At 41.8% G+C, this 11,912-nt stretch overlaps 1 protein-coding gene across 37 annotated transcripts in view; it reads right to left on the reverse strand.

The window, feature by feature from the left end:
- ZBTB20 (zinc finger and BTB domain containing 20) overlaps positions 1–11,912 on the reverse strand; it is a 621,054-nt gene that overhangs the window by 310,291 nt on the left and 298,851 nt on the right. For all 37 annotated transcript variants that reach the window (XR_003093196.1, XM_025199647.1, XM_025199650.1 and 34 more), the window contains one exon: positions 8,080–8,164. The gene's annotated coding sequence lies outside the window, so the exon portion shown is untranslated. The remainder of the gene's footprint in view (positions 1–8,079; positions 8,165–11,912) is intronic.

Here is an 11,912-nt window from a genome sequence, read left to right on the forward strand (position 1 = left end):
ATGTTACTCAGGTTACAGAACAACCTACAAAGTAGCTAATTGGTGCCTGAAAAAAAGAAAGTGCCTTGCAGGAAGAAAAAACACACAACCTGTGTTTCAACCCTTTGGGTTCTGTTAACCCACTCTGACTTTGTAATTCTTGTTGTGATTAGTGCTATCTAGAAAACTAAAGAACAGACCCATGAGGAAGTGGGTCACCCGATCAACTTTGGGACACCTCATCAACCCCAGCCAGTCATGATTATACCTTGACTTTAGCAAGCCTTTTAATACAGTATCTCACAACATTCTTGCAAGCAAGCTAAGGAAGTATGGGTTGGATGAATGGATAGAAATCAGTGGCTCAATGTTTCGTTGGAAACCAGTATCAATTGGAGTGCCCCAGGAGTCACTCCTGGGGCCAGTTTTGTTCAATATCTTCATCAAATACCTGGAAGATGGGTAGAGTGCACCCTCTGCAAGTTTGCAGATAACACCAAGCTGGGGGGAGTAGTAGATATGCTGGAGGGTAGGGCTAGGATTCAGAGAGACCTGGACAAATTGGAGAACTGGACCAAAAGAAATCTCATGAGATTCAACAAGGACAAGTAGAAAGTCCTGCTTTTAGGATGGAACAATCCCATGCATCAGTACAGGCTGAGGACTGACTGGCTGGGCAGCAGCTCTGCAGAAAGGAACCTGGGGGTTACAGTGGACAATAAACTGAATATGAGCCAACAGTGTGCCCTTATTTCCAAGAAGGCTAACAGCACAGTGGGCTACATTAGTAGGAGCAAGGCCAGCAGATCGAGGGCAATGGTGAGGCCATATCTGGAGTACTGTGTCCCGTTTTGGGCCCCCCACTGCAGAAAGGATGCGGACAAATTTAAGAGTCCAGTGGAGGGCAATGAAATGGTGAGGGGGCTGGGGCACATAATTTATGAGGAGAGGCTGAGGGAACTGGACTTATTTAGTCTGCAGAACAGAAGATGGGGGAAGGGGGAAAAGGAGGAAGGTTGAATACCAATCTTCAACTACCTGAAGGATGGCTCCAAGAAGGATGAAACTAGACTGGTCTCAGTGGTGACAGATGACAGAACAAAGAGCAATGGTCTCAAGTTGCAGCAAGGGAAGTTTAGGTTAGATATGAGGAAAAACTCTCTTACTAGGAGGGTAGTAAAGCACTGGAACCAGTTACCCAGAGAGACAGCAGAATATCCATCCTTGGAGGTGTTTAAGACCCAGACAGACAAAGCCTTGGCTGGGATGATCTAGTTGGGGACAGTCCTGCTTTGAACAGGGGGTTGGACTAGCTGACCTCCTGAGGTCCCTTCCGATCCTAATTTTCTATAATTCTATGATATAGTCATCGTAGTAACTACCATCATATTCAGCACTTGTGTAATGCCTTGCAACTTCAAAGCAGTTTGCAAACATCAGCCAACTCTTAATAAACATATGGCCAAGGGGCATCTCCTGGGTCAGAGTCCAGTCCCTGCTACTGTAGGCAATCAGGCCATAAATCCCGCTTATACATTAGATATGCTCCATCTTACAGCTTGTTTGTTTTTTTGGCCAAACGATTCATATCAGAAGCCATCCCTCTGATGGATACAAGCCCTCTAATTTCCAGCTTAGATTTATACCTGGTCATTTATATTTGTGCTAAACATGTCCTTGAGCTTAAAAAAATATTTTTCCTCACTGCTGATTTTAGTGCATCCTATCAGTGGATCTCAAAGCACTTTGTTACACAGTAACTAAGTAACCTTGCAACACTTGTGTGGGAAATAACAAGTCAAGCATCTTTTTTCTCCCTATTGTAGAGAGGGATAAACAGAGGCAGAGAGAGACAAAGTGACTTGTCCAAGGAATCAGTTTCTGAATCTGGAGGTGAATTCAAGTTCCCTGACAGACTTCTGATTCTAGATCTGCTCCCTGGGTTTTGTTGTGAAATATGAAAACTTGCAGAGTTCAAACCTCTTCCTATTTTCACAAACAGCCTATTTTCATTTGAAGTCTCTGTCTCAAGGATCACAGCTGAAAAGATGTCTGAACATCAAAGAGCTTTCTCTGTCTGTGTAACATTAACCCCTTCTTGCTCAAAGTCCATACAAAATCCCCTGGGAAATTTGTAGTGACTGGTTTTATGTAACAGATGACCAGTTTGATGTAACAGCTCTCCGTCCCTGGTCCTGGAGCTACTCATCTCTTGGCTCCCTGCAGGCACAAGCAGGGAGCAGAAGCTGACTAGGGCATGCGGTGTGTGGGCAGTGGCAGGACTGAGGGGACAGAGAGCTCCCCAATCCCCCAGCCCTGCTGCTATCCAGGCAGTGCACGCACCAGTTGGCTCCCGCTCCCCACCCATGCTGCCAGGAGCTGGGAACTGAGCAGCACCAGGATTGCAGGCAGATGTGAGGGGAAAAGCAGCACCAGGAACAGGGGAAGAAGCAGCACTGGGATCAGGGGGAAACAAGGGGGGAGAAGCAGTGCTGCTTCCCTCTCGCATCTCTCCCAGGTCCAGGCACTGCTTCCCCACAAGTCCTGGTGCTGCTGCCTCCTCATGTCTCCCACCCAGTCCCAATGCTGCTTCCTCCTCCATCTCCCACTCCGGTCCTAGCACTGAGTACCTCTTGTGTCTCTCCCCCAGTGTCCGGTGCCGCTTCCCCCTTGCATTCCCGTCCCCCCACCCCCCGGTCCAAGTGCGGCTCCCTTCCTCACAATGTCTCTCCCTGGTCCCCGTGTTACTTACCCCCATGTTCAAGCATGGGGTGTCACCCCAAGCCAGCAACACCAAGCTGGGCAATTACCCCAAACTCCATGCAGCTGGAGCTGTCTCCGGCTCCCAGACAGTTCCCCCCAACTCCCTGGAGCCCAGGCCTGATCCCCATGCCCTCTGCCAGCCCAAGGGTGGCACCCAGGGCAGCCTGGAGCTCCCCCTGGCTGCTACAGGAGGGCAAAGCAAGACAGGAGCAGCCCTGGACTGAACTGCTCCAGTTGCAAATTTACACTCAAGGGGTGCACGTGTAGACATGCACCCAGGAGTGGATTAATGAGGCACCCACTGTCACTATAAAGCCCTTTTTAACATTACCCTGTACATATAAAGAGGGTCTTGAAGTGAATGATATGGCTTATTTTCAGACCCAGAGCAGTTTTTTGTTATAACAGAAAATCAGGTCCTGTGACTTTGTATTCGGCCCAGGGTACCCTTGATATATCATCAGCACAATTCGCAAACTTACATTGAGGAAAATCTGACCAAGAAGGTACACCAGTAGGGAGTAATGGGCTAGAGTTTTCATTGGATGAAGGTGGCAAAGATCCATATGTTTCAATAAATGTGGAAAAACATTTTCCTTTAAAAAAAAAAATCAAGGAACATCAAACTTCCTTGAAACAATCCCTTCTGCTGTTTCCACATCTCCCAAAATCCCTGATCTTAGTTCCTCTTTCCAGGGAGAGAACAGTTCATACAGATGTACAAAACTTCACTTTGTATGTCTATTTGACAGGCAGAAGTTAATAATAAAACAAAATAAAATAAACTACCCTTATCAGAAGAATTGCTGGATATCTGTGGACATCAATCATTTAAATGAAACAAATATTTTACAGGAAAAAGAACTAATAAACAGACGTTTGGTCCAGCAGATAATTTTACTATGTTTCCGCACTTACCACTGTCATTTGGTGAATGACTGAATGGTTGGGGTGAGCTTTGGAGGGGAGGGGGAGAAAGCTTTCATTGTCTACATCCAAAGTTAGGGGGGTGGGGGAGAAAGAGAGAGAGAAAAAAGGCATGCAGTGCAGAAGTCACAGATGTTCGAGGGAACACTGTGACATGAAAATACTCAATAAGAATTCCACCAGCTAAAAAAAGATCTTAAATAGATCCATTGTCTTCCGGTCTGAAGCCTTTAAAGAGGCTAGAAATAAAAGTCTGTGCTGTGGGCACCCAGACATTCTTCCTTTTCATCAGGATTTGCAGGTTTGAATACATTTTGTCATGAGGAAAAGCAGTAGAGCTGTACAGTCCGGTGAGGTAACAAAAGCAAGAGGCAGACAAGGGTTACATAACTGGCTTTTTACATAAATATTACATCAAGAAATATTTTGCTTTCAGAAAATAAAAAGGAAAGAAAAAAAATCCAGAGAAGTCAATCCAGCCTTGCTTGATCATCGCTTTGCCCTTCCACATTTTGAGACGTGCCAAGTAGTTTAACTTGCTATTTTTAACCCCCTCTTTCCATAAGCAAATAACCCATCCAGCCTTAGACCATTCACAAGAGCTTTTCTTGTATTACCTGGAAAGTGCACCATGCACCAGGAAGGGTCAAGAAAGTCCTATTTTAAAAGCAAGTTAAGACCCTGGCAACAATGGCTTGTTGAGCTGCAGGCTAGAGCAATTAGAAATGGCCCTGGATGTTAAAGTACCTCTGCTCTCAAACATTTTGAGAAGCGGGGGAAAAAAAAGAGTCTCCCCATCTGTTATTTCCTTTTTCTTTTTGGCTGCAGAAAAATAAAATTATGCAAGAGCTTTTGAATGTAAAGGCTGTGTGTGCTTTTTCCCTTTTTCTGTGTATGCAGTATGTGATGTTGCGTAACTGAGTACAGAGTGGGCGGCTAGCATTTACTATTGATTTACACTACTCCGTGTAATGAATTCAGAGCACTAAGAGTGAGACATACACAGGGTGAAAGAAAGAGAAGGGTGCATTGGGGCAAGAGAGAGGAGCACTAGATGGGCAGCAGGGGAAGAACCATTTAGAGGGACTCAGTCCCCAACACAGGGACGGGACACTGATGCCAGGTATGAAGGTTTAATTCCTGTGCCCACTCCTCACCTTTCCCATTATGCACTATTGGAAACATTGTTTTTTTTAAAGTATTTGTATTAAAATTGGGCCCAGAGGCCGAGTCAGCTATGGCAGCTCTTGCACTAGATAGCCAAAGGAAGAGGAAGGCACAGGCTCTGCAATAGAGTGTAGAACCGGTGACAAAGAGGAAGCAGAGATGCCCACACTTTCTAATGCTTGCATGCATCCACGTCCGATTTATTTCCTCAAGAAGCGATGCAGAGATATGGATGTCACCACCTGTTATCTTACACCCTACCTAAGAGGAAGAACTGGGCATATTCCAGTCTGGCTCTTCCTTTCCCACCGCCATTTTCACTTGCTGGGACCTCCCCATCCCAAATATGCAGGCTAGGTACAAACACTCAAAAAGCCCAAGGCGGAATTGATCTATGTTACTTGGTTTTCTGCCTTTGGCATAGTTTAGATTGGTAACAAACAGAACCCTTTTGTGGAGGTGGAGGTGGAGGGGGGTAAATCCTAGATCATGTTCTGCCATTTTTAAAATCAATCTGTGTGCTGAACTTCTGTTGTGTTATGGATATAGACAGGTTTTGTGTGCTGAAATTCTGTTCTTTTACAGGTGTAGCCTGATTTCTGATCCTTCACACGAGTAAAAGTATAACGTCTGCATCTGGCCACAAAGCAAAACAAACTTGGGCAGTCATAGCTTCATAATTATAATGACAAGCATGATCAGCCAAACCCATCTAACTGCAGGTAAAATTCTGTCCCCCCTCGCTACTGATAAGCACCCTCATTTTCCAAAAGTTTACTGAGTCCTTCCCCATCTCTCCAGATATGTCTTCTATGCTTCCATAAGCTGCTTGGAGCTCTGTGTGCCTTACACAACATTACATCCTGCAAAAACAATAGGATGAACTATGGTAACTTTTCTTTACCATAATCAACCCATGAAATGGGAAATCACTTTAATGGAGAGAGGTTATATGTTATACAATTCCCTTGTAAAGAAATCTGTGACAACAGCTAGCTATTATTATTATTATTATAGGCCCAATCCTCCAAGCTATACATATGTCAACTCCCATATACCGCCTGGGTGAAATCCTCTTTTGCCTGTTGTCTCCCGCTGAGCTCAATGGCAAAGCTTCCCTTAATTACAATGGGTAATAAACAGAGTAAGACACATTACCATGTCCCAAAGAGCTTTCAGTCTAAGAATGTATGAACCCCTTCTTCTATTCAGAGGTTTTTAAGAACAGTATTTAATTAATCCCCTGAACACCACCACCAACAAAAGATTCTATTTAAACTTTCCCATTGTTTTTTATTACATCCCCCCCAGGGCCATCTCTACTAATACTATGAGATCCCATTCATTCTGGATCTCTGTTGAGCTATTAGATCAGACAGAGATAGGGAGAAAGATCATGCATTTCTCTTCCTTACTTATATGTGCTCATTAATTTTGTTCCCTCTTGGTCAGGGCAAAATGCAGTGAAAGTACTCCAGAAAAGTTTAGCAGACAAAGTCACAAGCTGCCTAACTTTTTTGGTTTGTTTTAGGGTAAAACTGATACTTAAATTACTAAAGTAAAAAATATTTGTAAAGGGGGAACAAGGCATGTAATATGCACTAGACATATCAATTGAGAGAGACTGGGACAATAAAAATGTACTAAGGTATATTTCCTTTCTTGAATAGGAGAATGCTAATTAAAAGGATTGGTCCATAGAAGTCACAAGCAATAGCTCAGAGTCAATAGGTCACTGGCATAAGGCTTGAGATGTGTCATCTTATTTTTGTAAGAGATGTAGGGGACATATAGAAATAAAGAAATGGACATTGGGCTTAACTCAGTTCCCATGTTAATCAGAGTAACTTCAAGTCAGAGCATGTATGTGTGCTTAGACATAAATATCTGAGCACTCTGCCGTGAATTATGCCTGGGACCCAAATTTGCCTCAAGAAGTGTGGGTTCCTACTCTGTTTAGGCCATAACTCAAATATGTCTTGTAGCTGGGCAGCTATGGAGCAAATGGCAGCAAAGGAAGGATTCGTTTCCATTCTAACCAACTTGTTCAGTCATTTGAAACTTTCTGAAAGTTTTGCTTCTAGACCTGGTGTCTGTCTAAAGTCAGCATTTAAAGGAAGGCTGGAACAATGTTCATTTGTTTTGAATACAAGGAGAGTGGGGAAAAAGGGGGAGGTGGAATGTTCAGACCTTTACCTATTGATAAATGTTTACTGCAAACTTGGTTTTACATGCCAGTGTCACTGCAGGAGCTGGGTACATAAGGTGAAAATTGGCAATTTGGCAGGAATCCTGCCTCAAATGTGCATTGTCTCAAACAGTTAAGAATTTCATATACTAGGATCCCACAGATAGCTTAACTCTGATCCCTGTGAAGTCAATGCAAGGCTTAGTGGTCTGAATAGTACTAGAACCAGGTCTTAAAGGTTATTAAGACCTGCCACCTTATTGAGACTGCCATATAATGAAAGAGGCAAGTAGCTATAGCTGCCCCTGTTCTCACTGAACACACATCTTGTGCAGACAGGGTATTCTGGGTTGGAAAGAAGAAAACATATAGTGGAATAATTACCTACCATGAACTTTTATTCTTTCTTCCCTCAAAAAATGTGGTTAGGAGTGCGCATAGCTAAGTGCTCAAAGTCAAGAAATCCCCCAAATAGGTTGGCACGCACAAACTTAAGTTGATCTTTCAGTGCATGCCAACCTTAGTCCTTAATTTCTCAGATAATACTGGATCATCATTTTTTTCCCACAACTTTAGTCTTAAACAAATTAACATCACCTTCCACTACTGTGGTTCTTATGTGATGCAATATACTTGGAAGTAACAGACACATGCAAGAGAGTCTTCTCTTAGTGAGATTGCAGAAAACAGTAAATTAAGTTGTATTTGCTGAGAAATAGCATGTGATCCTGTAATTAAAGATGGTATTTTACAGCAGATGTACAAGGAGCAGAGTTAAGGTTATAAACAAACAAAGTCTTAACTAGGCAATTGTTGTGTTCTCTTAATATAGTGTCTTTCAATAACCATACAAAAGGGATGAACATAGTGTGAGCCTGCTGGGGTCACATAACAACAAAATGAGTAAGAGAGAATATAAAAATGGCAGCGACAGAAAAATAAATGTGGGGCTATTTCTACTAGTTAGAGAGTCTCCAACCCACTGCAGACAAATTGTAAAACTTTTCATTACAGTGAAGCAGGAGGTAAGAAACATGTTTTGCTTTGGCATTTACCTTTATTTTCCTCCTACAGGCTCCTCTGTTTCACATGAACTTGCTGGGCTCCACCAATTTGGAAATGACCATGACACAGCAGAAGCTATGAGGAAAGAAAGAAAAGATAAAAAAATCCACATGAGTTGGTGTGCTTCCTAATGACTGCTATACACTGACAGATCTCCAAGATCGCTGTAGCTAAAACGTACCAGCAGTGCAACAAGCAAGGACACAATAAACAAAGTCCAAGGAAACTAGAGGAGAAAGAGACAGGAAAAAGGTCCCTGGTTACTATGGTCAGCCCTGCCAGAACCAGCATAATTGAGGTTGTGTCAGTGTTTCCATTATAAATTTCCAAAAGGAAGTACTAAATGATGGTGCAGTAACAAAGGCACTATACGGCCACTTGTAGACGCGTCCTAAGCGTCTTTGAAAATGCTATAGCTGACCGTATGCATTTTATACAAGTCTTGTGTCCTTTTAATGCCACTTTTAAAATGTATAATAACAGGCATAACATTGTGGTGAAGTCCAAGTAACTCAGGGATACTCAAAATATGGGTAAAGTACATTCCCTTCTTTGTTAGCTTGCAGAAGAATGATAGTGCCACACTGCACGTCTCCTAATATTGAATCAAAACTGTCAGTATCAGAGGAGACTTCCCCAGAACATGATTATTCACACCCAAAGTTTCAGTTAAGACCTTCCTCTTTGTTTAATTCAGGTACCTTAAAATATTTGAAAGTATCAATTAAGCCTCACAACAGCTCTGTGAGACACGAGACACTTTGCACAACATATTAACCACAGTGGGAATCAATCCCAATTTTCCAAATCGGCTGCCTGAACATAGGTGCATAAATCAACATTTAAATACTCATGTCAACATTTTCAAAAACACCTAAGTGATTTGGGAGCCAAAATCCTGCTGGAAAGTGGGTATGAGCCCCTAAATCATTTAGGGGAAAATGTTCAAAGGTACCTTTCTGCATCTTTAGGCATCACAACACTTGTGAAAATTTGGCCTTAGACATACAAAAATCTTCCCCTAAATCAGTACTAATACTAGCTGCCTAATATGGGCATTTAAGTGTCAAACTACACATCTAGGCACTTAGCTTTAGGCACCCTAGTTTGAGAAATGGGTACTAAGTGACTCGGGTGAGTCAGCAACGGAGTCAAGAATAGAACTCAGGTATCCCAAGGTCCAGTTTTTATTTTTACCATTAGACTGAACATGCCCCAAAACAGGACTCCACAAATACAGTGACTTCCAAAAGTAGCAGTAACAGGAGCCTGGTGTATGTTCAGCAAGGGAAATACAGGTGGTCTTTTAGGATGTACGGTAAAATTATCAATATTCACACCCAAAGGAAGAAGGTACATCATGAAGGAAGTGCCAGCCTGTTATTTGAATTTCCTACTATTTAAGCTTTGTCACACCCTTAATGTTGCTTACATTCTCTGTGTGTGCACTTATTGGTGTTTATTTTCTCTTCTACTTTATATTAAACTTGTCAGAATAGTCAGAGAAACTTGAAGATGCTCATCAGCTAATGGGATTATTTGAAAATAAATAAACAAGGTACAAACAAATGGGCTGTTTGCAGATGTAAATGTAGTATAATAATAATGTGCACTTTACATCTTTGCAAATCCAGAGAGCCATATTCAACTTCCTTTACCACTGCTGAGCAATACCTTAGTTCATAAATACAGACTTCCACAGAGGAAGCTACTATTCCTCTCTCCATCCTTGTGAGAACTTCAATCAGTCCAGTTTACAAGTAGAGGAAAAGGCACAAAAAGGTCAAGGTAGCCTGGAAAGGTCACAAAGTGAATCAATGGCACAACTGGAAACAAATTCTGGGCTACTAGTCCTTTACTTCAACCATATTCCAATTGCCCCTTTGATGATCCCATTTACCAACAAAAGGAACATAACTACAGTCTTTTGGAAATCCCCAGGAATTCCAGGCTGTTTGAAAGGCCCAAGCAAGAAGAAAAGTTTCTGTGTATTCTAATCAAACTGAATTACAAGAAATATGGACTGATTTAAATCTAATATAAAGACGACCTTTTTGTCTCTAAATAGCCAATTCCATAGTTTCAGTGCTGTAGATATCTGAAATCTGGGCTGCCCTGCCAGGCTAACTGGAGCAACAAAAAGGTGTCTTCATCAGTAAAGCAAACTTAAAACAACTAACAAATGGAATAGAACAATGTGATATTTATACACATCACTCTAACAGAATTTTAGGAATAGTGATTTTTTTCATGTACTTTAAATTTTCCCCTCAAGGTTTTCCACGCAAGGCAACTTTCAGAGACTGGCTGAACCTGAAGAAAGCAGACTGACCAGTACCAAAAGCAGCAGAGAGTTGACAATCATTGGGCATAAGGCTCATTATAAAAATAGAAATAGGGTGTTGCATTTGCTAGATGGGACACTTCCCCTTCCACAGAATCTGGGTCAAGATATTTATTTTATCTCCTTATAATAAGCTAAAATGACAAATCTGTACCGACTTTCCAGTCTCCAGCCTCCCTCCTCAAAATGATCATGCAAAAACTTTTATCAAGCAATAATTAAAGGCATAAAATCTTCTTGCTTAATTGCTCCTCAAGCTAGAGAGAAAGGTTATTTTCTTACCTTACACTATGTTCTTCTGCAATCTCACAGTGTCAGACATTCAGTCATTTCAATGTCAGCTCCTCTTTTATTATACAGAATGCAAGTAATAATGAAACTGTGCTGATCTGCTTGCTTTCACTCTATATAGTGTCTATATTTATACACTTATGCTTCTATTTGAATCTAAATTTATCTGCTTTATCTGCCTACAGTGCATCTGTTTCTCATACACACAGACATATATATACATATACACACACACAATTATATATCTATATATATAAACACACATACTGGTGAACCCAAGAATGTACATGAATGTGCTGTCTGCCTCTGCACAATAATAGCACAGGAGGGGAAATATAAATATGTGCAAAATACATATACCATATGCCTACATAAATGTATGTGAACACATGCATCCACGCACACAGAGAAATATAGCTAAGCAGTAGGGGGTCTAATATGCCTTGAAGGCAACTTGCCTTTGGAAGGTGTGTTAGCTACAGTCAAGTCTCTCACCTATGCAGAGTTTGCCTGAAGGTTTCCAACTGTTGCAGCTTTGCCAACAGAAGCAGTGCAGGGAGCATTACTGTATAGTAAGGAGTAAGCACTAGCAGGCACTGCTATTTTTACTGCTGAACTGCATAGACTCGCTCTGAGGAAGCCTGGATGGCGCTGCAGTAAAAAGGCTGCTGTCTTGTCTATACCACTGCGCTCACTTTTGCTTCTACTTGTGGAGCTGTCCCATGCTACAGCATGGCATTTTTGTTAAAATACCTGATGCAAATATTTACTTAAAGTAACCCATCTAAACTTAAACCAGGTCCCACAAACATTGTTCGTACCCCAACAGGCCATGGAAATTGTTATTGGAGTAGACCCAGATTTGTCACTGAGACATTAGGTTGGGGTTTTCAGAAGTGTCAAAATGACTCAGAAGCACAACTTGCAATAGATTTTGTGCTCCTAAGACACCTATGTGCTTCTGAAAATCCCTTTTTGATCTTAGACCTTCCTTCTCTCCAGAAGAAAATCACATTCCAATGAAGGATTTTTTTTACTCTTCAAAGAAGCTCCCCCTAAATTAGTGGTACTATCTGTAAAAGAGAAATAGAGAGATTCCACTGGACACCAAAGAGAGCTGCAAAAGACTGCCTTAACCTTACCCCAACTACAGTTGTCTGCTTGCATATCTTTAAAAAACAGGAATGC

The sequence above is a fragment of the Alligator sinensis genome, unplaced genomic scaffold (genome assembly GCF_000455745.1).
Source record: "Alligator sinensis unplaced genomic scaffold, ASM45574v1 scaffold343_1, whole genome shotgun sequence".
Lineage (NCBI taxonomy): Eukaryota > Metazoa > Chordata > Crocodylia > Alligatoridae > Alligator > Alligator sinensis.